Raw genomic sequence first — 27,223 nt, forward strand, 5'->3', positions numbered from 1 at the left:
GAAAACAGGGTTTGTTTATTGTCTGGTTTAAAAAAAGAGAAAGTCTCCCTTTGGGCAAAAGTCAGACAGGTGTTCTTACAGCCGATTATAAAAGATTTGAGTTCCTGAGTCTTTTGAGGATTCCCAGCTTTGGCATAATATGTAGTATTAACTCTGCATCACCTCTGTGGGACTCAAGGAGCAAAGGAAATGGGAAAGCGAAAGGTGTGCTCAGTGTTGTAACATGAGCAATAAAATCCTTTGACTCTAATTCACGAATATTGTCTTCTGCTGGCATCCATGTAACAGGCTAACTTTTTTGCTTGCTGGTAGGATAAAAGGTCAGACCCTTTACAGTTTTGGTAATTTTGATCAAGTATACCATTACAAAGGGATCTTCCTTGAACCTAATTTCTACCCATTATATCTAACTTTCTTTATCTGGGTTTCAGGCTCCTCCATACCAATCCAACTGAATTGCCCATTTTTTGTGGACGAAGACCTTCTGCTCCATGGGACATATTCACACACATATATTGTCATGACCATTTCTACTTCTGACCTTGAGCTCATGTCTCTCCTCTCCATTGGAGTTTCTTTGTCTTTCCCTTTTCTCTTCTCTCAATTCAAATCCATTTCTCAAGACCGATAGGACTTGACACAAAACTTCCTATTAATCACCCTTCCTACAAACATCTCTAATACTTAAGGACCAATATAAATAACATAAAACTTTATATGCCTTCCGAGGTTCCATATGGGGAGACATTGCCTCCTCATTTTGATTATAACCAGGAAAAAACAGTACTGGGCACAAGGAAGAAACTGAATACAATTGGAGTGGTTCAGTGCATGTATGCTAAGGTCAGCGTTCTTAGACTCAAACACCTGTCACTTATTTACTATTTGACTTTGGGCATATCCCTTCACTTTTTGATGCTTCAATTTCTTCATCTCTAAAATGGGAATGATGATAATGATAATATGTATTTCACATATTGCTGTGAGAATTCATACCCACAAGACATACACCAAAGTTTAATCTAAAAGCTTCACTGAATCTAGAGCTGTCAAAACCCTTGGAGGTGTGTAGTATAACAGAGGAGTTCCTACTTTAAAATCTTCTGCCATAGACCTCTTAAAGCTACCTGATAAAATCTAACAAACATCTGCTTATCATGAAAATAAAGGAAATACTCCTAGTCAAAGATGGAACTGAGCACAAATCAAAAGAGGAGGGCAAACACTGAAGTCTGGAGGCTGTTCTAGATCATCTGAGGGTCTGCAGTCCTCTAGAGCATTTGTTCTATGACCACTTGGAGGCAGCACAATAAGCCTGAAGTCCACATAAGCTCTAGAGTAAGACCAGAGATCTAAATCTTTATCCAGAGTTGCAAAGGATCACACACACACAGTGAATATTTAAAAGAGATGCACACCTATCCCTCAAAGTAATATAGTGAAAAACAATTAATATATTGAATGTGGCATTTGGTAAAGTGTCTTAGTCTCCTTTGTGTCCTAGTCTCCTTTAACCACGTGTCACCTCAAATAAGTTTGAAGCCTGAATTCAGATTTCCTTCATGTTACAAAAAAAAAAAAAAAATGAATAAAAAAAAAATCAAAATTTAGTTCAAAGTGGCCCCAGATTGGTAGCATACAAGACTCTGGCAACAGCAAACCCAAATTTTCTCTGCTCAGGCCCCTAAGAATTCCCACAAAGTTCCAAAGAATGTTAGTTCACAATCAAAAATCATAGCATACACAGGGATGCAAAAATCCCCTAAGTCAGAGACTGCAGCAATAACAAGTAGGGGTGAAAAAAATCACCTGCCAAGGCTTTCAACATAGGTATTAGTGTTTATCAAATATTAAATAACTATGAATAATAGTTTTATAAGTAAGAGATATTAATGGAAAGTATGAGTAAAGAATAATACTAAAAACAACTAGACATATTTGAAAAAGAACTAAAAGATCTGCAAAAATGAAAAAAAATAACAATTGCATTTAAAACTTGGTGGACAGACTACATAACAGATTGATGGAGAAAAGTCTGTAAATTGAAAAACAAAGCTAAAGAAATAATACAAAGTTAATCTTACACAATAAGGGAAACTAAGAAAGAGAGATTTAAAAATATGGAGGGTGAAGCAAGAAAAATAAGTCTGCATTTATTCAGCTTTCCAAAAGAGAGATGAGAGAGGATCAAGGAGGAGTAATATTCAGAGAGAGAATGATCTTTTCAACAAATGGTGTTGGGAACAACTGGATAGTCACATGCCAAGAAAAAATGAAGTTGAGCCCTTACCACATAACTACAAAATTAACTGAAAATAGATAAAAACCTAAATGTTAAGAGCTAAAGGAAGAAAACACAGGAAGAAAGTTCCATGTCTTTGTATTTGATGAAGATTTCTTGGATACGACACCTAACATAGGCAACCAAAGAAAAAACAAAAAAAAATTTGATTTACAAAATTTTAAACTTTTGTGTATCAAAGGATCACTATCAACAGAATGAAAAGGTAATCCAAAGAATGAAGAAAATATTTGCAAATCATATATCTGATAAGGAATTAATATCTAGAGAAAAAGAAACTTCTGCAACTGAACAACAACAACAACAAAATTCTACTTTTAAAGTGTGCAAAGGACTTTAACCCCTTGGATGAGTTAAGAAGTTAGGAACAGAGGACCTCCCTGGTGGCACAGGGGTAAAGTCTCAGCACCATCAAGCTATCACCAGCCACTGCAGCACTAGTCTGGCCCCAGCCAGGGAGCTACCCACATGGCGCAGCGTGCCTCTCAGGTCTTGCCCACTGCTCCCCTCAGCAGTGTATTTCAGTAGATCTCCCTGATCTGCTCCCCACTCTGTCTCTGGTGAATCCTCTCACCCCCCCCACCTCTGGCCTACACCCCAGTTCTTAGATGCATAAATAAAAATAAAAATAAATCTTTAAAAAAAAGAAGTTAGGAGCATAGCAGTTAAAATATATCCAAAGAATTGGAAGAAAGGAAATAATTTACTAAGCATTACTACTCATTACTATTACAATCCTAATTACTACTAGGCATTGAAGCTATTGATCGCGTAGTGATCTAAACAAAGGTTTATGCTAATAGAACTTAGAGTGTGTAACCAAAGGCAGGAATAAGCATAATATTGGTCAAGGAGTTTGTTTTCTCGCCCAGCTGTCCCCAGTAACCGCTTGTATGTCTTTAGTAAACATTTTATTCCACTTTGCCTCCCTTTTCTTATCTGGAAAGGACATTATAATATCCTATCTATCCTGTTATATAATCAAATCGAATTCAGTAGCATAAACAGTATTTTGGAAAAACTGAAAGCACTACACACATGTAAAATGATGGTTGTTAACATTTAAAGCATGCAACTTCTACTTGCTATCAATGCCTTCCTAGATTTGAGGAAATACAATGGCAGTTTGATTTAAAATTTTCCTTCCTTTGATTAGCTAAAGGCCATGAATGGGTGCAGCTGCAAGGTGGCTTCAAGGGAGACACTGAGTGTGGGGTCACCTGTGGCTGTGAAATCAAAGCACAAATTTAGCATAAATTACTAAGTCTACTCTCTCAGGTATGCCTTGCGTTTCTGCCACTCTGAACAGTGGGGTTTTCACAGTGCTGCAAAACACTTAACTGTCAAGTCCTTCAATGCAAGAGCAAACATTCTTGACCCAGCAGACACTGAATTAAAATATTCCTATCGCAACAGTTTCTTTTCATCCAGTGCCTTGTCAGTGAGCATTTCTGTATGTGCAAACACCAGAAATTTATAGATTACAGTTGGTGGGTGGGACTGACGAAATCACCGAGTGATCTCTCAATACATTTAAACACGTGAGGGTCATAGAAGGGGACCCTCCCCAACCAAGCCCAACTCCATCTTACTTCACACTCTCCTCAGAGCTGAGTAAACAAAAAGAGTGAGGGCAGAGGTAGGTAGTGCTGGTTCCATTCATTGTTGACATATCTCCAGGTCCTAGAGCACACGCTAGTACTCAGAGGGTCCTTAAGACATACTTGTTGAGTAAATGAATAAATGGCTTGGGTGGAATGAAATGAAAGGTCTTGGCAGCAGACACGGGTACATGATATATTTGTTGTTTGCCTTGGAAACAAAGGAAGACAAATCTAACCAACTTCCCTCCATTCTCTCAAACCCTTGCCAGTCCTTCCCCTCTTGCCTCATGACATTTAGCCTCATCAACTCCATGTTGTTTTTCCCATACAGAATCTGCACTGGGTCTCTGACTGGTCTAGAAATCAGGAGAGAATGTGTTGTCACCTTCCGAATGCCCATCCCACCTAGGCTGGGTTTTGCCCTGTGTCAGGTTAGTAAGTCTGCTTGAGAGGACCACATCCCCAAAGGGATTCCAGACTTTGTGTTTGCAAAGCTCTTCCCTGACCCAGTTGTTAATTTTAGATGGACAATCTGCTGACCACCTGGCTGCCATTATTAATTTCCTACCTGGCAGAGAAACAGATCGTGTGAATGTGGGGGAGGGAGAGAGGGGCTGTGCAGACGACGTGGTCAAGCAAAGACAGGGCGAGTGGTCAGACGGTTTTATTCAGCCATAGAACATTAGTATTCTCCCCTGCTACACCTGTTGAATTCTCTGTGCTTTCTCATCGTTTGTGGAAGTCTTTTCTTAGTGGAGTCTTTCCTCTCTCTTTCTCTCTCTCTCTCTCACGTGTTGGGAACTGAGTTTGGTCAATTCTATGAGAAATGTGTCTGAATTATTGCATTTATTCTGATACAATCCTAAATCAGGACCCAATCATCTTTTGTCTGGACTTTTTCTTTTTTTTTTTTTTATAGAGTCATGTTTTTATTTATTTGTTTGTTTGTTTGTTTTGTTTATACATGCACTGGGTACAGTCAGAAGCGCGGGAGGGTGAGAGAATTCACCAGAGCCAGAGCGGGGAGCAGAGCAGGCAGAAGGACCGAAGTGCACTGCTGAGGGGAGCAGCGGGCGGCAGGGGAGGTCTGCGCGCCATGTGGGACCCTCCTCCGGTGACCGGGGAGCAGCCGGGGATCGAACCGGCGCCGCAGAGGCCACGGGCAGCTTCACAACCCAGCGCTCAACCGCTGCGCCACCAGGGAGGCCCTGTCTGGACTTTTTCAATACCCCTCCCTGCCTTTCCCACTCCACTTCTCCCGTTACCAAAACTACCTTTAGTCATGTCATCCCTGGTTTAAAAATCCTTTAGCAATTCTATATTGCCTTCTAAGTACAAGTTTTTCTTAGTATAGAATTCAAGACCCTCCACATTCTTTTTTTTTTTTAAAAGATTTATTTATTTATTTATATAAGAACTGGGGTACAGTCAGAGGCACAGGAGGGTGAGAGAATTCACCAGAGACAGAGCAGGGAACAGAACAGGCAGACGGACTGAAGACACTGCTGAGGGGAGCAGCGGGTGCGACAGGAGAGGTCTGCCGCGCCATGTGGGAATCTCCATGGCCAGCCGGGAATCGAACCCGTTTTGCAGAGGCTGCGGGCAGCTTCATAGCACGGCGCTCAACCCACTGCGCCACCAGGGAGGCCCAAGACCCTCCACATTCTAAGCCCAAATTAACTCTTCAGTTTTATCCCCCCAATAGTCACCCCACTCTATGGCTCTATTACATCACACAGGGACCCCATGTCTCCAAGTCTTTGTTTGTGCTGGGGGGTCAGCCAGACGGTACTCTTCCCCTGTGGCAACACAGCAAAATCTTAGCTGTTCTTCAAGTCTGCTATTTTCTTTGTAAAATTTTTCTGACCACAACTTCCCCCAGACAGAAGAAAATTTCCCCCATCTTATACCCCATATCATTTTGCACATAACCCTTGAAATAGTACAGTCAGTATTCAATATGCCTGCATATGTGTCTATCTCCTGCACCAGAACAGGTCAAAAATTGTTTTATATCCCTGAGCCTAGCACAGAGTTCTGTGGGAGTAAAACATGTTGATCATATGGATAAATCAAATAACCAAATATATAAAGATAATATTAATCAGTACAATAACACATCTACATTTGTACCCATCAGATTTTCTGAGAAAAAAATCAAGATTCTTGGTCTGAAATGAACAGATGATTTGAAATTAGAAAATCTCTTCAAACTCATGTGTGTCAGGCTGGCCAGACCAGTGTTCCATCAACATCTTGGACTAATATTGCCAATATGTTCTTCCTCTACCCAGATCCACTGCCGTATTTCACATGAGACTTATCAGTTGTCAACCCAAGAAAATAGTTTTCATATTACTGTTAAGTTTCTGCCTAGGTCAGGAAGCCTTAACCTTTTCAGTTTCTAATGATAGACTTGGAGGTTAAAACCAACTGACCTGAAATTAGCATTTGCTTTCTTTGCTTCACTTCCAGTTCTCAATCAAGTTTTTTTGGAAAACTAACACTGATGACGTGCCTAGGCTTGTGCTAATATTGCCAGCAGAGGGTCTAAATGGTCACTGGGTCAGGTCAGGACCCCTACCATTGGTCTGAGTCCAGCCACTCACCACCACATGTAAACAAAAGGGCATTTGGTGCAGCAAAAAAAAAAGAAGAAGAAGAAAAAAAGAAATAAAATTTATTTTAACCAACAGTGTAAAGGGAGAGGAAGAACTACCAGGAGAGAGGAAGAGGCAGAAGGTCCAGCTACTGACCTGATGGTGCAAAGTAGACCTGCAGCTACAGGAGCCGTCAGGGTGCAGCCAAGGTGCACTGCTAGGCCCACCACATGCCCTGCAGGCCTGCCATCTACACAGCTCCAATGACAAAGCAAAGCAAGGAGCCCATTGCATCACTCCCTATTAAAGCCTCCCAAAATGGCCACTCTGCTTTACCTCCTTCCCAGCAGCCCCCTCATAAAGGACATCAGGGATGGATTTCCGGCCACAGCACCATGTCGGTGCCCTCCCCTCCAACCTGGGCAATATCTGGAAGTCAGAGTTCAACCTCTCATCCTTGTGGCTACTGTGTGCACCTAGCCTGGGAGGCCATGCCAGCTACCAGGGTTCAGCCGCCCCAGGTTGCTCCAACTCTGATGACTGTGGTTCAGAAAGTACCTTGTACTTACTCTAGTAGGTGCTGAGCTAAGAACTTGAGATGCTTTATCTCTTTCAATTCTCACAACAACACTTTACAAATGCAATTATTAGGGTGCCAATATTGTAGATGAGAAGACTCATGCAGTAAATTGCTCAGAGTCCTACAAAGCAAGTAGGCAGCAAGGCCATGATTTAAGACAGGACTGGATGACTCTGAAATCTGTGTTCCTAACAAGCACTGGCAGTCTGTCTGAGGGGCTCAAAACTCCACCCGTGAAGACATTGGACGACAGTACCCACTGAAATGCCAAACGTGGCTCCTTAAGCCACAAATGATGGTGGCTCTCCACGACCAGATTGAGAATTGTTTTTCTGAGCCCGAAGGGACATTCAGGACTCAGCCTGAGTTTCTGAGTTTTATAACAAAATAAAAATTTACAAGAGCTCTGAGTCATATACAATCAATAAAATTGAATGTGTGGGTGAGCAAAGTAAGAGAAGGCGTGGGGAATGCCCACGGCGCTAATAACTTGCATGTGTTCAATACTTTACAGAACACTTTCATGTAAGCTATGCCATCCTTACAACAACCCTATGAAATACAAATCATCTTTCTTTTACAAGCAGAAACAAAGCATTGATTGAGCAGCTTGTCTGTTTTACTAAATGATGTTCCAGAGTGGACAAATTGTCGGCTGAGTCTCACTGTCACTCAGGAGTCAGGCAGCCTGGGGGGTGGTCTAACTGCTTTTCCCAGCAGCTTCCCTACCTGCTTCCTTTCTGTTCCGTGGGTCCTCCTGGAGTCCCTGCCATCAGCCCGACAGGTGGATCCTTTACCAACTGCCATGGAAGCTTCCAACAGCTACATTCCACCCACCCAACCCTTCTGCCTTAAGTAAAGCATCCAGGGTCCCCTGGTTCTGGGGGCAGACAATTAGACCTCCTAAGGAAGTCTCAAGCTCCTAAAACTCAGGATTTTTCTTTTTCTTATCAACTTTAATACCCTAAACCAAGGAAAATCTAGTCATTGGGTGACTTTCCAAGTCATTTGAACATTTTGAAATTTGAAATAAGAGAAATATTGAAAGCTCCCTTTGGCACATGCGGCCCTCTGCCCATCCTAACTCATCTCTTCCACTTTCAGTTTGGATGAAACTCTGCCCTTAGTGCCTTGTTATCTTTTCCCTTTCCCTAAGCTCCCTTATGATAGTCTAACCTTCTTGCAGTCAATAAATATTTACTGAGCACCCATTAGGCGCCAGGAACTACTAGGTTCAGGAATCCCAGCAATGAACAACACACAAAAGTGCCTGTTCTCACGAAACTTTCATCCTAGTAGGACAAGTCATTAATAATTACTTTATTAAGTAAATAGCATGCCAGATGGTAATGGGTACATGATGAAAGATAAACTTCAGGCACTGGAAAATGACTGGCAGAATGTTCTGGAAAGTTTGGCCAAGGAAGGCAGCTTTAGTGTGGTACCTAAATGCAGTGAGGGAGCCAACAAAGTCGACTGGCTCTCTAAGAAAAGGGCTTTCCAGGCACAGAGAACAAAGTGCTGAGGGCTGGAGGTTAAAGCAGGCCTTGGCTGTTCAAGGAATGGCAGGGAGCCAGCCAGGCTGCAGCCAGTGAACAACAGGGAGAGTGGTAAGAGATGAGGTCAGAGGGTTTAGTCAAGAGTCAGTTTCATGGTATCTTAAAGGCCCAGAGAAGAGTGGGGCTGTCCAGCATCCAACCTCATTCTAACAAGCAAACTTAAGCAGCAGCTTTTGCTCAGGCTTGTCAGTTGCTGAAAATGCTAAGATGAGGGCCTCCCCTGAGGGCGCTGTGGTTGAGCGCTGGGTTGCGAAGCTGCCGGCAGCCTCTGCAGCTCTGGTTCAATTCCCGGCTGCTCCCCGGACACCAGAGGAGGGTCCCACATGGCGCGCAGACCTCTCCTGCCGCCCACTGCTCCCCTCAGCAGTGTACTTCGTCAGTCTGCCTGTTCTGTTCCCCGCTCTGGCTCTGGTGAATTCTCTCACCCTCCTGCACTTGTGACTGTACCCAGTGCTTGTATAAATAAATTAATAAATAAACAAACAAACAAACAAACAAATATAGATAAGCAAAGATGAGTATGACAAAGTCCTAACTGTCAAGAAGTTTAGCATCTAATGAGAAACAGACGTGCCAAGCAGAAGACTGCTGTAAATGCTGCAGTAACTAAGAGGACACCAGCGCCCACTGAGGACGTCAGTGGAAGTGACATCTCCCACTGTGCTGCCCCAAGCGGGGCCGCTGGGCCTACGGAGTCATTACGCCTGTGAAAGGCAACAGTTAGGACTGAGCACCTGAGTTATTTCTTTTGTTTAATTTTAGTGAATTTAAATTTAAAACTGAAATAGCATGAACTATTACCCCGGAAGGGACAACACCCCACGTTTGCTGTTCCATCATGGGAGACGTTGTGCTGTCGTGCTCCTGCACGTTGTTACTATTTAAAATGTGGCTACCAGAAAATTTGTAGTTAAGTGCGTGGCACATGTAATAGTTTGATTGAGAAGCATTCATCCAAACCGAAAGCAGAAGATGTGAGTCAGGATGAAGGAGAAGACTCCAGGCAGAGGGCCGCGTGAGCCAAAGGGAGCTTTCAAGGAATGACAAGTAACTCAATGCGATGAGCCCAGAATTGCTGGCAAGGAGTGGGGGAGAGAGGGAAGAAAGGTCAAAGCAGCTTCAGCAGGTCCTGAGGGCTTTGTGTCTAATCCCACAGAATCTGCACGTGACCTTGAGTGTATGGGAAGCCAATACCTATGGGGAGCCCAATATGAGGAATTCAAGCATGGGAGCTACATGATCCACTTGGAATTGCTCACTGTCACTCTGGCTATTGTGTGAAGGACAAGTAGGAAGGGAACAAACAACCAGTCCAGTTAGTGCTGGTTGCCATCAGTAGACGGGAGACCAAGTAACGACAACAGAGGCAGAGAGAGAAGTGGGTGAATATGAGACACTAATAAGGAGCTGGCCGGACTGTGATGGAGTAGTCTGAGCAGCACATGACTCCCGGCCTCCAGAACTGGTATCCCAGTCAACAACTGAGCTTGCCTCATTTTGTTTTTCATTAATAAGATTTTTTGGAAGTCAGTATATTCCACACTCCCAGGCCCACAACTCCAGTATTTTCATTTCCTTTGATCAAAGGATGGCTGAGTGACAAGATTATATCTCTTTAAAATAGTTTCATGGAAAGAGAAATGTGTTTGAGGTGGCTTCCCTCCCCTCCAGTGACAAACAGGAAAGAAATATTAAATATAGCAGAGAGCCACACCCCATCTCGGCAGCCCAGGTTTTGTAGGACTTAAAATGGATATATATTTTGGGGGGGGAGTAGGAGGGTCATCTCTTTAGTGAAAAAAAAAATACTAAATTGTATTTATAGTATTGCTTTAGTGGGTTATGAGCACTGAGGGTGATGGGGGCTAAGAGGAAGGGAAAGGCACCATGCCTAGTACCAGAGTCAGCACACGCACACCTAGCAGAGGCTGCACTATGCCCTGTATGACTGATGATCTGTTTCCTTTCAACTAAAACTCTTGCTTTAAACTGAGGTTACTGCCCCATGATGCCTGAAGGAGTGTGGAGAATGTACCAGGGTCAAGATGACCAGGAGGCTGATAACAAATTCTGAATGTGACGAATACCAGGAATGTCAACTGTGACGGACTGTTATGATGGGCTGTTTGCTTATGACTAACTTCTGCTGCCATGCCCCTTATTTAGAAGCCAGCTCCAGAGGAGAGGGCAGATGCTATCCTCAGGGTGCTCTGCCCTCCTGTCTCTCAAGACACCGGCCAGTGATCTGAAAAATAAAAGCACTTAAAGATCCAATTCCTGTCTCTCTGTTTATTGGCTTTTTAGCAGTGACAGCCAGGAGAACCCAGGCCTAGTCCACAAATAAGGATACTGGGGATTGTTAAAAATAAGACAACAGCCCCCACATAGAGTCATTTATGCTATGCTTAGCCCCGTGTCACCACATGGAGGTGTCATTGCAGTGTCAGCTCTCTCAGAAATGGAATCTCAAACTAGTCAATCAGGAATCAGTTGATCAGCACCAGTTAGGTAACCCACCCAAGAGACTCCTGCCGGCCCTTAAAGGAAAGTAACTTTGCAAAAGCCAACCCGATTTTTAATGGTATAATTGCCTCATTTCTGTTTCCTTCTGTCAATAAAACCTTTTTATTTTGTAGCATCTTGGAACTCTTTTCTATCTGCCAGATTGAATGATTTAATATGCTTGTTTATCTTTTAACAGCTCACTGTTTATCTTTCAGCAGTTTGTAAACATGAATGAAATTCAGTGTAGAATCTGCCATCAAGAAATCCACCATCTAGGGGAGGAGATAGAGAAACAGGTCATCTAAAACCACATCACAAATGCAAGGATGAACGAGGCTGGTTTGGGGATCTTCCCTGGAGGGGGGTGATGCTTGAAGATCTTAAACATTATGTGGAAAGAAGCTTTGGTGTCCCATGAAACTTGGAAATTTGTCAACCAACTAAAAGTCAAAGGGCCTCAAATGGCAGACCCAGTCCTTGCTGAAAGTCTCACCACTGCCAACATGAAAGCTTACTAATAACTTGAGATCCTCCCAGGGTAAAATGACAGCCCTGCTATGGACTAAATTGCGGGCTCTCAGAATTCATATGTTGAAGCCCTAAATTCCATTGTGACTGTATTTGGAGATAAGGTCTTTAAGGAGGTAATTAAAGTTAAATGAGGTCAAAAGGGTAGGGCCCTGGCCCCATAGGAATGGTATCCTTGTAAGAAGAAGGGAGAAACACCAGAGATGTAGATAGATACACACACAGAGATATAAGAATCTCCCTCCACCCATCACTGCCTCCTACACACACAAAGTAAAGGTCATGTGAGGACACAGCAGGAAGGCAGCCATCTGCAAGCCAGGAAGAGAGTCCCCACCAGAAACTGAATTTCCCGGCACCTTGTTCTTGGACATGTAGCCTCCAGAACTGGGAGAAGAGACATTCTGTTGTTTCAGCTGCCCAGAAGCAGTTTATTATGACAGCCCAGAGAGACCAAGACAAACCTCTAAAGCAATGTGGTCAGTTTCTCATGATGCCCAGGCCCCTGGCAGGAGAGCCAGGAGCAGTGGGACATTGCTGTGCCCCCTTGACATTTCCAGGGAAGATGTAAAAATTGTGGTTGGTGCCCCCTTGGGCCCTACTCCTGACACCTTAGCCCCTCCGGGTTACTCTTCTTAGAATTACCCCTCCCTCAATGGCCATGTTCATAGCTGGCAAATGAGTTTCTGCTCATGGGCTAAGGGGTGGCCTAATACTGCTTGATGAGTCCTGGTTTTTCTTAGATATAGTCCAGCTGGACCACTGGGTAGAAGATCCCAGGCAAATCAAGTTCCATCTCTGAACCGCAAAATGAGGGGAATAGGCTAAATTATGCAAAACTTCCTTCTATCCCAGTGACTGTAGGATTCTAAGCTATTGTCTTTCTGGTGTTTGCTTTCAAGGGCCTCTTCCGCCTGACACCTTTCCAGATGAGGGGATCATTCTCTAAGATGTGAGATACTTCTGCCAGGAGGACTTCCCAGCACTTTCAAAGCGCCCAGATGCCAGCACCATCTACTCAGAAGTCTCAGAGTTCCCTGTTTTTCACACTTTTGAATCCACAAATGTGTTTGTGGGAGGTGGGAAATCAAAGGCCTCTCTGAAACATCCTGATTCACAAAGAAACATCAAAAAAGTCTTTTCCCAGTGAGAGGAGACTCTGGTGTTCCTTCCACTTGGAGTAAGTAAAAGCAAAGCATAAAATGTCAAGGAGGAAACTCCTGAGTGCTGAGTCCTGAGTGCAGGGCATTGGTAAAGTTTCTTAATTTCCCAGAGGACATGCAAACATTTGCCAACCAGCATGGGAACTTGTATGTTCTGTGAGCAAGCAACAGTTAGCATCCAGCTCTCACTATCATGCCCGAATCCCAGGCCCACCAGGAAGCAGGCTCGAAATCAGGCCTCTGAGGTCATGCAAAGCAGGCATCAGCTCTGGTCTCAGGGTTTACTAAGCTGTGTCTTAGTACAGGTGCTAGGGTCTGCCCGGAGTGCTTTTAATGTCCAAAGTCCAGACCTTCTGCCAATTCTTGAGTAATTACAGCGGGACATTCACACAAGCTCATCATCAGTCATCTTCATGAGCCCAACAGCCACAGCCAGACACAGCACCTTCTTCATTTGGAACTTGATGGTGGACTCATTAACTTTGGCCAACACGTTCTCATTGTGAGTCAGCAAAGAAGGGAACTTGCCGGTCTTAGTTCAGACCTCGGCCCAGGAGTGATTAGAGACTCGGAAGCCAAAAAAGCCTGGTACTTCTTAGCTAGCTTCTTGACCAGCTTCTGATTCTTTTTAAGTACCTTCAATGTCTCTGTGCCTATGTGGGGCATATCCACAGCCTTGGCCTTGCCATGGTCCCCCAGGACACACATGGAGAATTTGGGGTGGGGAGGGACTTAATCCTGACCATCACTGGGAAACATTTGTCTCGTTGAGGGTCCTAGTTCTTCAAGCTGATCTACAACTTTGCCATCTCAAAACTTCCTGCACTTGCTCCGTTCCATGCAGGACATCCTGACCCACTCTCTAGAGGGCGCCTGCAGAGACTTTGCTGTTTGTGGTGCAATAACCAGGAAAGAGCCTCATTATTATAGCCCAGTTGTCTCTGCACCATAAAACATATATAAATTGAAGCTCTATTGAGGTTGAAAGGGAGTTCAAGGTCAAATCAAGATTTAAGGAGGCAGAGCAGTTTACTGGTTGGGCCTGTATCAAAATGGCTTTGAATTATGTATTAGATTCATGCCCATCTGAATCTGCACTGATGGTAAACTCTGTGAATGACCATCTGTTACTTTTGTGTGTATCCTCCTCGGTACTTAGTATGTTCATTGCTGAGTGACCTTTTTTGATGCCAACTGTGTGCGAGTTTTGCACACATTGCTCCAATTGAACCGGGTGTTCCAACAGTTCAATTCTAAAACTGACTCCTCATCAACACCAGACCCCAAAGGTGAAGAGTCCAGCCCCTCAAATCTGCCTCCACTTCAGATGCCAGTCACCAGAGGAGCGTCCCAACTGCCCACACTTCGGCCTGGTTTCCATAATCCTCCCTCAGCTTCCATAATGGGCTAGAATAACTCAAGGAATTCAGGGAAACATTTTCTTTATTTTTTACCAATTTATTATAAGGGTTACAACTCAGGAACAGTCAAGTGGAAGAGGTGCATAGGGCAAGGTTTCTGGAAACAAGAGGGTTAATGGAGCTCCCCTGTGCCCCCAGCATATCAGTGAGTTCACAAACCCAGGCGCCACTTGAGTCCCATTGCTTGGGTTTTGATAACCATCTCCAGTCCCTCCCCTTCCTGGGGATTAGGGTAGGACTGAAAGTCAGGTCTTTCTGGTGGCCAGTGTTCATTCTGAAGTTGTCTAGGGGTCCTAGCCTGAGTCACCTCATTAGTATAAACTCAGGTGTGGTCAAATGGGTCTCTTTAGGAATAACAGAAGATGCCCTTATCACTCAGGAAATTCCCAGGGTTTAGAGAATGCTGTGCCAAGAACTAAATATATGTATTTTTTTTCTTTTATTATACCTCCAGTGAGCACAGTAGGTACTTTTTAAAAATATTTTTGGGGTAATATTGACTTACAACACTGTATAAGTTTCAGGTCGACAGCTTCTCACTGCGTCACAATTAAACAAGTATCAGTTAATCTCTTGACTAATTTAGAGCACAAGAAGCATAATTAGGGACTAAATATGACTAAATATTTCCCTGAAATCAGATTACAGAGACACTTGTTTTTGTAAAAAGTCATTCTTTCAGCTTCTGCACAGCAAAAGAGACAATAACAAAAACAAAGAGAAACCCCACCAACTGGGAGAACATTTTTGCACCCAACACTAATGATAAAGGACTGATTACAAAAATCTGCAAAGAGCTGATGAGACTCAGCAACAACAAAGAAAATAATCCAGTCAAAAAATGGGCAGAAGAGCTAAAAAGAAACTTCTCTGAAGAGGAAATGCAAATGGCCAACAGGCATATGAAAAAATGTTCAACATCACTTGTCATCAGGGAAATGCAAATCAAAACTACCATGAGATACCATCTTACACCAGTGAGAATGGCACATATTAAAAAAACTAGCAACAACAAATGTTGGCGAGGGTGTGGAGAAAAAGGAACTCTCCTGCACTGTTGGTGGGAGTGCAAACTGGTCCAACCACTATGGAGAGCTGTGTGGAGATTTCTGGACCTACTAAACATAGAGCTTCCATATGATCCAGCAATTCCACTCCTAGGTATTTACCCAAAGGACACAGAAACATCAATTCCAAAGAGCACCTGCACCCCTATGTTTATAGCAGCACTGTTGACAATAGCTAAGCTTTGGAAACAGCCCAAATGCCCAAAAATAGATGACTGGATCAAGAAGATGTGGTCTATATACACCATGGAGTATTACTCAGCATTCAAAAAAGATAAACACATGCAATTTGCAGCAACATGGATGGCGCTGGAAGGGATCATGCTCAGCGAAATAAGCCAGAAAGAAAAAGAAAAATACCGGATGGTCTCACTCATAGCAGGAATCTAGAAAACTTAAATAAGGGACCAGGAAAATGAATAACTATAAGAAAGTGAAAATCAAAATCAACAAAAAACTATGAACCAGAGACACTTTTTGGGGGGTGGGGGGCGGGAGGGGAGGGATTGGGGTCAGAATGGGGGGTTTGCAATTGTATGGGGGAATATAAAAATAAAATTTATTATTTAAAAAAAAAAAAAAAGAAAAAAAATTAAAACAAGATGTATTTTACATACAGTCAAAAAAAAAAAAGTCATTCTTTCAAGAAACTGTCTGATTCCAACCCATACACAGTCTTAGGTAAGATAGTAGATCAAATAGCATAAACTCTGATTGCTCTATTTGGTTAGAAAGCTAAATTTCTCATTTAGGAGTTTCCATAGATCCAACTAACTCTGAAGCTCCCTGACTATTCCCGTCTCATTCCCTGGCCCTTCCTCGAGGCCTCGAGAACTTACAGAAGGGCACAAAGCAGAGTCTCAGCCCCTCGGCAGCAGAGAAGCCTACCATTTCCACTGACAGGAGCTTTTGCCCAGAAGAGGCATCTGAGCGAGTCACAAGAGACAGTGGCCAGTGGCAGATTCATGGGCTCAGGGATGTGGAGAGCATATCAGCAGGCTCTGCCAGGGGTCTGTGATGCAGTAGGATTTGCCTGCCCTTCTGAAGCTCCTTTCTGGATGTTGCAAGAGCTGGAGCATTAGAAAGCACAGCGCTCTCTGGTCTCCCCAAGATGGCATCCTCTGAGAGAACTCTCTGAGCTGCCCACAACTTCCCATTATTAGAGTTTCTTACATTTTATCCAATGAAATTGAAATTATCTAAGGAACTCAGGAATTCCTGAATCCTAGGGCTAAGGAAGGTCCAGAGATGATCCTGTTCATGCAAGGTTCACACTTACACTGAGGATAGGCAATGCTTGGGGTGCTCCAGGAGCCCCTGAGTTAGTTTTCATCTGTGGTGGCAATAGGTTGAACCAGGTTGTTTTGACTTTAGCCATAGAAAGAGGCCTAGGTGAAGCTGGAGTTTCACTACCCAACAGTAGTCCGACTTGATTCTGAAACTGGGCTCTTTTTATGTAATGTCTGCTCCTTCCTCATTCTCAAGACTCTCGAGGCTCAAGTCAGGAAACAGTAGGGTGACTATGATGGTTAGCCTGGAACTGAAGAGGTTCGTGGGACATAGTGTTTTCAGCACTAATACCAATAAGGTCCTAGCAAACTGGGATAAGTTAGTCACCCTTGGAAAAGGCCAGGACTGACCTGAAACAAATACAGCCCCAAACAGATGTTTATGAGCTAGATTCAGAGGCTGGTTTTGTTTGAAAGTTTGCTATACTGTTCTTTTGAATTTGTCAGTAAATAATTGTGTCAGGCTACCCCCAAACAACTCATGCTCTCAATCATGAGTCTGCATGGCAGTAGAGAGGGAAAGTATATAGACTCCAGGTAAAAAAAATAATCCACAAAATGTAAGATTTATAACAGCAGCGACCATGTTTTCTCTACCCCTGCCACATATATAGTGTAGCACATAGCAGACATCCAAAAAATATTTGTAAAATAAATGAGTAAACAAATGTATGAGTAAACAAAAGTTCCAGTTCTGGCACTATCATTACTAGTCGTGTGACATTAAGCAAGTTAATGAGCTTGGTTAAGCCTCTGTGCCTTCATCTGTAATAGAGGGATGATAATTAGCCACTGTGTCACTGTTATAAGTTGAACTGTCTCTCTCCAAAATTTATATGTTGGCATCCTAACCCTCAGCATCTCAGAATGGACCCAGATTTGGTGATAAGGTCTTTAGAGAGGTAATTAGGTTAAAATGAAGTCATTAGACTGGGTTCTCATCCAATGTGATTTATGAGAAGAGGAAATTTGTACTCACAGAGGAAGACACTGGACACCTGTCCACACAGGAGAGAGGCCACGTGAGGACAGAGGAGACAGTCCTGAGAGGCAAGGACTGAGTCTCACGGAAAACCAAGCCCCTCGACCCCTTGTGCTTGGATATCCAGCCTCCATCTGTGGGAAAGTAAATGTCTGCTGCTCAAGCCACCTGGTGTCAGGGCAGCCCAAGCAAACTATCAATAATAGAGCAATGATAAAAAGAAGCAAGGCAGGTAAATCACCTAGCATGTGAATGCTCAGTTATTTCTTGTTCTTATTAATATTTCCTACTAATAAAAATATCAGCACAGGGCACAGAAAAAAAATATACACTATGTATAATAACATATCCAGAAAAGGACCAGCAGATTTATTGTCCATACTTGTAGATCTTGGGGGGGGGCAGAGAAAAATGATCCCGCTCTGCCTGCTGACCACCATGCTAGGATTACAAGAGTCTACACATCAGTGAACATCTTAAGCCAGAGCTTCTCCAACTTCCAGGTGCCTGTGAATCGCCAGGGGCTCTTTCTGAAATGCAGATTCTGATTCAGTAGCTCTAGGGGCATCTGCATTTCTAACAAGTTCCGAGTTGATTGTTCTACTGCCTATCAGAGAATCATACCAGCCAATGCTGAAGAAATAGGTTGTTTACTCCCACCCCACGGGGAGTAATAAACTATTTGGATACATGAGGCATGAAAACATCAAGTGAAGAGCAATATTCACTCGACTGCCTCCTATGTCTATGTAAAATGGCCAGCGTTCACAATCCCATCAAGCATACAGCTGATTCTTGAACAACACACGATGGGGGGCAATGACACCCCCCAGTCCATCTATATCTTTTGACAATTGCGGTTGGTTGAATGACTTTTGACAACTGCGGTTGGTTGAATCTGTGAATGGGGAACCGGGATAGAAGGGCACATGAACATTGCAACCAGGGTTGTTCAAGGGTCAACTGTACATATAATTCAGGGCCAGAGAGTTAAGGTGCTCAGGGAGAGCAGGTTATCTGGAGAATTCCTGGGGGAAGGAAGGCAGGCACTTGATTCAGCAGAGCAAATGAAGTAAGCACTCTCTGGAGGAGACCCTCTCTGCGCTAACGCAAACTTAAATGAATCTAGTGGGATCACATTCAATTCTGTTTCACTATCCAAATAAGGACAGGGGTGTCATTCTGCTGCTCCTTTGGAGGAGTGAGAAGAGGAAGGTGTGGGTGTGTTTATGGCACTGTTTTCTACCAACTAGCTAATGTTTGGTTTCCTTATCTTGGGAGAGTGTAATGGGTGTTGGTGCCAGCTTGGAGGCCACCTGATCTCAATCAGACTCTAAAGTCATTAACAAAGCCTCCAGGAGGAAGGTCTCCAGGTGGGGCTGAGGCCAGAGCTTTGAGAAGGAAGAACACCCTCAGCCGTGGGTTTCCAGGTAACCTAAGACAAATATCTTTAACAGGGCCCCCAAATCTCATCATCAGGGCCTACTGCTCTCACTGGGTCCCAAGAACTCTTCCAGGTCCTTGGCCAGACACAGGCCAGATTTTCCTTGTGCCATAAGAACAGGGAGGTCCCTGGGGCAAGTGGGCACAGATCCAAAAACTGGCAGAGCTGTGTTCTCAGTATTTCTCTGGAGTTGGAAACAGGAAGATTGGTTGAGATGGAATAGAGAATTCTCAGCTTCTGAAAATTAATCAGTGAACCGTTAGGTATCCTTTTGAGGGAATTCATGTTTCTCATAAAGTAGGTGGTCGAGATGACCCCTGATGGTCATTTCTCCATGAAGAGATTTTTTTGAGGATTTCATTCAAATCATAGGGTTAAATACATTCTTGTGTTTAGATGGGGAGCATGGATTGTGGATGTTTCCTAGCTGCTTAGTCAGGTCACTTCTTTAAAGTCTCAATTCCCCATATTTACAAAACAATAGTACTTATTTCTAAGTGAGTGAGGGAGTCAATGAGAGACAAAACACATAAAGTGTTTTGCTTTTATTATAATTTCTTCTTTCCTAATCCCACTTCATCATATTCATTTCCATGATTTAATTGCATGTCCCCAAAAGGCAGTGGGCATTATGGCTTACTTCCTTTGCCTCCTTCTATCCTAAAGTCTAGTACAATGCTTCTCAGTTAGATAAATTTAAATGAGGGTTTCCAATATGCCAGTTTGATGTGCCTAGGGGCACAGTTCATGCCCTTAGAAGTACACAGACTCCTAGAGAGACAGACTGACTTAACAAATAAGTGTAATCAAGTACCCTTGGTGCCCTGAGAAATGTCTGAGTGGGCGAGGAATGACAAGGTAGAGTATGTTTACTTTTGGTTTGGAGACTAGAAGATAAGAAAAAGTTCAGAGAGGCTGTGTTGGAACTGAGTTTTGAGAACTGGCCAGGTATCGCAGAGTGTGCCGTGTGCCTCTAAGTGTGGACTTGCGTCTGGACACAGGATGAGAGAGAAGGAATAGAAGGCATATTCAGCAAGCAGAGGGAGTGTCCTGTGCAGAAACAGGCAACAGCTTGGCTTGTCCAGGGCTCTGGGTGAGTTTCAGAACTAGTAGAGTGTGCAATGTATAGGAGAGGTGGTGGAGCATGAGATAAGCTCACATACCTAGATCAAGGCCAAACCACAGAGAACCTTGTAAGCCAAGAGGTTGGACTTGCCCATATGGGCAATGAACAGCCAAGAGAGGGAAGTGATATGATCAGGTGTGTATATAAGAGTGTTTTATCAAACCTTTTTTTCTTTAGTTGCAAAATGAATTTCTTTTCAAGTGGACGATGGGTGTGGTGGAAGGAAATTGAAATTTATTGAGTCTCTACTGTATGTCAAGTACTTTATATACTCATGTGACTTAATGTTCACTACAATGCAATGAGGGAGCTAATTAACTCCATTGACTGAGAAGTAAATAGACTCACAGAGATCAAGTAGACTTGTCCAAAGTCACCCATCTAGGAAAAAAGGGAGCCAAGAACTAAATTTAATTATGACTCACATTGAAGTTCAAGTTCTCTCCATTACCCTATGCTGTCTTCATGCTAGAGCCAAACCAAGTGACATCTCTGCCTTAAAGGATGAACAGGAATTTACCAAAGAGGGGAGAAGAAAGAAATAGGGCATTTCAGCACATGGAAAGGCCCCTCTGGTATGAAACAGCCTAGCTGGCTGTTGGATACATGCCTCATGTATCCATCTTCTGAAGCGATGATGCATGCCTGGGGCACGAAGGGTTGGTGAGCTGGACACTGTCATAGAGCTAAGGTTTTCTCTTGAACCACCAGAGCCTCCTCTTTTTCCAGGTTTTCATTTCACCCAATACTAGACTTTCCATATTCCTAGCACAGATATCTAAACATTGGTTTAGGGCTTAGTAATTTTTTCCCTTTTCTATGACAGCAAAAATGAACTCTATAACTTATAGCTCCCTAGGCTCAGACACTTACTTTACAAGGCGAAATGAGTTATAGTTTAATTTGAGGTATTTAAGCACCTGTTAAGCAGCAGTGGGCACACAATTGCCCAGAACATAAAACCAAGGAATAGTTCTTGCTTGTTAACTGTAATGCCAGATAAATGTCATCCTCTGCTCGGTCTTTTTAATAGTTTCTTAAAGAATAAAAATAAGAAGTACTCAGTTGTACTTCCTAAGGCATTTCCTGTTTACAGGGTGTGTGTTCTAACAGCTGTGTTAGAAAGCATGACCTAAGGGCTTCAGATCAAGTTGTCCTCCCTAGCTAGTGGGTGCCAAGCTAGGGGATTACTCCCACAGGGGCCAGAGGCCTGTCTCCTGGCCCTGAACCTGGCTGCTGTGGTTCCTAGCTCCCGTAACCATGCAGTCCTGTGAAGGCTGCAAGGGACAGCAGGGTGTATGGAGGCCCAGGGTCTTCTCTGTCTCGTCTGATAGGAAAGAAGGGAAAGAAAGATTTTCACAAGGTATTTTGCAGAAATTACTGTATTCCTGGTCACAAAGCCCAGATTACCAGGCACTGATCACTGCTGGGCCTCTAAACTCCCCCCTCAGCCACCACCAGGTCTTTCCTTGCTCTGAAAATGTCCAAAATTGCAGGATAGATCTCTGATGGCTGAATGTATGCCCAATTATCCTCCGGGACAAGAAGTCCACCCTGATGGTGAGAGGTTAATGCACATCTCTCACACACAACAATCACTTCTAGGCCACTAACTCACAAATGTCCACTTCAGTCTCTGTAAAAATGCTCAGCCCATCTGAAGGAGTTGAATCTCATTTCACACCACAAAAGATGAATGCAGAAAGATGTTCACAACAGCACTATTTACATTAGCAAAAACCTGCAAACACTCTAAATCTACAATCACAGGAGAATGGATTAAAAAAATTATATACTCATAATGAGATATTATGCAACTCTTAATAGTTATAGTTCCAAGTGTTAGAAACGTACGAAAATACTTACATAATAATGCTGAGTAAGCAAAATGAGCACACAGCTCGACAGAAAGTTCATACTGTAACTGAAAAAGATGTATCAATAAAGGACCAGGAAGGTTGGCCCCATGCTTACATCCATTCCATGGGTGCTTGTGGTCAGCCTTCAGATTCCCAGAAGTCAGATGGGAGAGCAGATGGAGAACAAGCATGCTTTTCAGGAAACTTGGAACAGTACAGAAGATAAACTTGTCATAGTTAACTTTTCAATCATGTGATAGGGCCTTGCAAAATGATGCAAGGATTTCCAGGCTGTGTTACTTGAAGCAGAAGATGTGGTTGATCGTTAGGATGCTGTTCCAGAAAGTGAAGTCCAATGTAGGCCAACCTCCCCATTTTTAAAAAAAAGGGACAAAAGGTTGGTGAATTTTTTGGGGCTAAGAAAAAAATCTGAAGCTAACATTAGTGATTTAATCTAATCACATTTTCTGAAACCACAGCCAGATATTGATTATTTTACAATCTTTTATTGTTATATGATTTTTTTAATTTTTTATTTGCATTTTTGCATTGAAGAACTGGGGTATAGACCAGAGGTACAGGGGGTGAAGGATTCACCAGAGACAGAGTGGGGAGCAGAACAAGAGGATCTTCTGAAATACACTGCTGAGGGGAGCAGCTATTTTACCTCTTTGTAATGCCTTTAGAGTAAACAGGAGATAGGAGAGGTCTGCTGCACCATATGTGGGTTAGCTCCCTGGCTGGGGATGGAACTCAGTCTGTAGTGGTGATAGCACTGAGACTTATCCCCTAGGCCACCAGGGAGACCCTTACGATCTTTTTATTTAGAAAAAAAGAAAGATCAGAGGATTTATGACAAGATATACTGCAGGCCAATTTTACTATGAGAAAAGGGTACACTCTCCTAACTTAGAAATGCCTGAAGCTGGGCCTCCCTGGTAGCGCAAGGGGTTAAGCACCGCACTATGAAGCAATCCGCAGCCTCTGCAGCACAAGTTCGATCCCCAGCTGGCCAGGGAGAAGCCCACATGGCGAGGCAGACCTCTCCTGTCTCTCCCACTGCTCCCCTCAGCAGTGTATTTCACTCAATCTGCCTGCTCTGTTCCCTGCTCTGTCTTTGGTGGATCATCTCACACACACACACACACATACACACACACACACCCCGCCCTCCGCATCTGCATCTCTGGCCTGTGCCCCAGCTCTTGTATGCATAAATAAACAAATCTTTAAAAAGAAAAATGCCTGAAGCTAAAAGGACCCTCAAAGAGTGGAGAAGAGAGAAATAGCATCTCTTGTCCGTCTTTCACCTCCCTGTAATGCCTTTACAGTAAACATTTATTAACAGGGATAATTTGTAGGTGACTAACATGAATGGTGACCACAATTCCAATATTTAGTAAGAGCAGAAACATGGCAGCCATTCTAACCCAAACAAACAACAAATTTCAGTCCTACTTAGATAAGTTACTGAGTTCTGCTACTGGTCATAAAATGATCGCCACAAGGATCTGCAGCTCATCACTGCATAACTAGACAACTGTCTCTTTCATTTTTATTTTCACACTTTCAACTGCATTTTCTCCCTAGCACTGTCCTAGGAGCTGTGGATGGTGAGTAAGCAAATTGCTTCTATGATGGCGAGGACCACAGGGCTGGGGCAGGAAGAAAAATCTCTGCCTGGTTACTCTGTGGTGGTTTGACAGGATGGACACCACTGTGGTTCTTGGTTTAATCCTCCCTTTCAAGTGTAGACACTGGTTTTCCTTGACTATCTCAGCTCGGCCTAAGCATGAACAGTGCAGCTTCTTAGTGATTGCTATCTGTATCTGTCTGAAAACTGCTTCCTATGTCTTGAAATTTTCTTGGAAAAAGTAAAGAGGGACTCTGGGAGTGTGTATGCTCTGAAAGATTTAAACTCTAAAGCCAGCAAGGCCAGTGATTAAGGAGATTAAATAGATCTAGATAATGATCATATATCAGAAGCCTGTAGTCAAAGATTAGTAGTTATTAAACCTGTTTATCATCCTCCCAATAAGGGAAAAAAAAAAAAAAAAAGCAATCACGGGGTTTTTAATGGAGGTCTGGGCCATTAAGCCATTACGTAATTTTTTCTTTTCTTGCTCCTTTTGCCACAAATCATGACAGTATCCTCTAGTGGATATATTTTCTTTGCCTCTAAAAAGATGTGACGTGTAATCCTGGGCCAGCCACCCACCACATGTAACTCAGGTTCATCACTTGGAGAGTAGGATGTTGGATCTTGTAGTTCTGACACTCTACCTTTCTCTAAAAGAAAATATTTAGGGAGTCCCAGGACATGGATTATCATATACCATGCATCCTAAAACACATTATTTTATGTATTACTAAGAAAGAAAAAAATCCTGCCAACTAATCCATGACATAATGTTTGAACCCTAACTATGACCCAGGAATCAGGCACACCCCACTTCCGTGGCTTTGAAATATGGGACGACCCCCCTGTTTTTAATTACACTGCTTGTCATCGTAGGCAATTCTTTTGTGTATCTTCAAGTAACAAAGCATAACACAATCCTATTTGATGGTGGGTATTTTTTTTTTTCTTTCATCAGTCCCATGTAACTCTTGGTTCTTGATTTCTCATATAATGTACAAAATTGTGGTAATTTCTTCAGTGATGAGTATTTGCTTCAAGAACATCAGATTCATGTCCCATAATTTCCAAGCCTTTTGCAAATATAATAACTTTTCATTTCAATGCCAAACGATAGTGTCATTTTTTGTAATTTAAGCAACAACTAAGCTTAACATGTTATTATTGGTGGGGTACTTAAGTCAAACTGAAGGAATGACAGCATCAACAGCTGTGACTAAGTCCACGCCTGAGCAGACCATGACAACTACCTCGTGATTGTGGTCTGGCTGCCCTCCGCATCAGAAGTATCCCAGTTGACTTCAGAGATATTAAAACATTGAAAGAGAGGCAGGGAAAAAAAGGCAGGGAAGGTGTGTTTCAGAACTGATGAATAAGCAGACATAATGAATAAGCAGACATGTCTCAAGGAGGCACATAGTAAATGTTCAAAAAGCATTTGGGTTGTTGAAGGAAGGGCATTAGGGGATGGCTGAAAGGATGAAGGTGATAGCAAATGGGTAGCTAACTGGGAGTGCTGAACGGGCACCTCACTGGCTTCTTCTAGACTGTTCTTATTCAATGGCGACCATCCTGCCGTCTCGAATGAAGGGAGTTGACTGGACTCCTCAGCCTCCCAACCTTCACCCTGGACTTTGCACATGGCTCACATCCCTTGTGCCCCCACCACCATGGCACACATAATCTTCTACTTCCTTTTTATCTTATTTTATTTCTTCGTTGAAGTGACACTGGCTTACAATGCCATATATGACCCAGGGGGGTAGGATCACACCCCTTCTTTTTTTTAAATTTTTAAAAATATTTTTACATCATTTTTCACTTTTGTACAATGTATGCATTTTCATGCTGGTTATAGTCCCCAGAAAATTCCCACCACCCGTTCACCCGTGAACCATCACCATTGTCCCTTGTGCTCTTCCCACCCTTGTTTTGATTTGATTTTGATTTTGATTTTATTTTAATTAGCTTTTTTTCCTGATCCCTTATTTGGATCCTCTACATTCCTGCTATAAATGAGACCATCCGGTATTTTTTTTTTTCCTTTCTGGCTTATTTCACTGAGCATGATCCCTCCCAGCTCCATCCATGTTGCTGCAAATGGCATGAGTTTATCTTTTTTGATTGCTGAGCAATATTCCATGGGATCACACCCCTTCTGATGTCTGCCACCACACCACCTGCACCACCTACCTTTCCTTGATTCTACAACACTAGTGGCTGGTCCTGTCTCTTGTGCTTCCAGCAGGCTACTCCCAGCCCTCTTCCTCCTTGTGCTGTGTTTCAACCATTCCCTAACATCCCACCCCTGGTTGCTGCCTTCCCACCTCTGCAAGCCTGCACCTAGGCGGCTACAAGCTGCCATGCACTTTCATTCGCTTCAGCTCAGGTAGCCCTCAAGCTGCTGCTAACCTGCTCCTTCTGTCATTCTCAATGGCTCTTCCATCCTTTCCCTTTCTCCTCAAACTCTCAACACTTTCACTTTCAGCAACTCATCTTTTATTAAAGCCATCAGCTAAATTCCCCGAGCTTCTGTCCCAGCACCTACAAACTCAGACTTCTAATTCTACCCTTTCTTCCTCTTCTCCTGCAATATTTCCATCAAGTCAAAGCTAATCCCCCCCATCTGGTCTCTTCCTCCTCCTCAGGAAACTCTTGCTCTATTAATCATCTCCTCTCTCTCCTTTACTCCAAACTGCCCCTGTACTTGATCTTTCCTGACAACATGTAAATATTTTCAGTTCTACTCTCTAAAGGCAACTGCCACCCTCCATACACCACTGTTCTCTTACAACTACAACCTTTTCTCTCTCTTTTGAAGCCAAATTTGTGAAGTCTACCTACTTATTATTGTTGTCTTCACAGCAGTCATCTGAGCCACCTCCTTGGGTGTTCTCTAGCCTCTCCTGATCCAAGGATATTGTGGAGAAAGATATGACAAAGAAGAAGGAGAGACAAAGTGCAGAACACCCTCCCCAGCATCTCTCCCTCTAGGAACCTTCCTGAACTCCCTGATTAATACAAGAGCGTCCTGTGTTCCTCTAACACCTCTCTTATCACTGCAGGTTTATGAATATGTCTTGTTCTAGAACATATGCTCCATAAAACCAAGGCCCTTGTGTTGTTTGACTTAGGCTGTTATAAATATTAATGGAATGTAATGAATGAACAAATGAAGCACTGAACATTCAAGTCGAAAAGTGAGGGCAGGGGCCTCCCTGATGGTGCAGGGATTAAAGTCTCAGCACTGCCAAGCTATCACCAGCCACTGCAACATGAGTTCAATCCCTGGCCAGGGAGCTGACCCACATGGTGCTGCAGACCTCTCCTATTTCACCTGCTGCTCCCCTCAGCATTATATTTCAGTCGATCTGCCTGTTCTGTTCCCCATTCTGTCTCCGGTAAATCCTCTCACCCCCTGCACCTCTGGCCTACACCCCAGATCTTGTATGCATAAATGAATAAAAGTAAGTCTTTAAAAATAAATAAATAAAAATAAAAGTGAGGTCAAGAGAATTAAAAGTTTTACACTCAAGACAGACGAAAACTTACAGA

General features: G+C 43.1%; 1 pseudogene; it reads right to left on the minus strand.

Annotated features, from left to right (window-relative positions):
* Window positions 1–13,226: 13,226 nt before the first annotated feature.
* Window positions 13,227–20,264, minus strand: LOC119236905 (60S ribosomal protein L10a-like; annotated as a pseudogene).
* Window positions 20,265–27,223: the final 6,959 nt, after the last annotated feature.

The sequence above is a fragment of the Talpa occidentalis genome, unplaced genomic scaffold (assembly GCF_014898055.3).
Source record: "Talpa occidentalis isolate TD23 unplaced genomic scaffold, MPIMG_talOcc4v2.1 talOcc4.9, whole genome shotgun sequence".
NCBI classification, from domain to species: domain Eukaryota; kingdom Metazoa; phylum Chordata; class Mammalia; order Eulipotyphla; family Talpidae; genus Talpa; species Talpa occidentalis.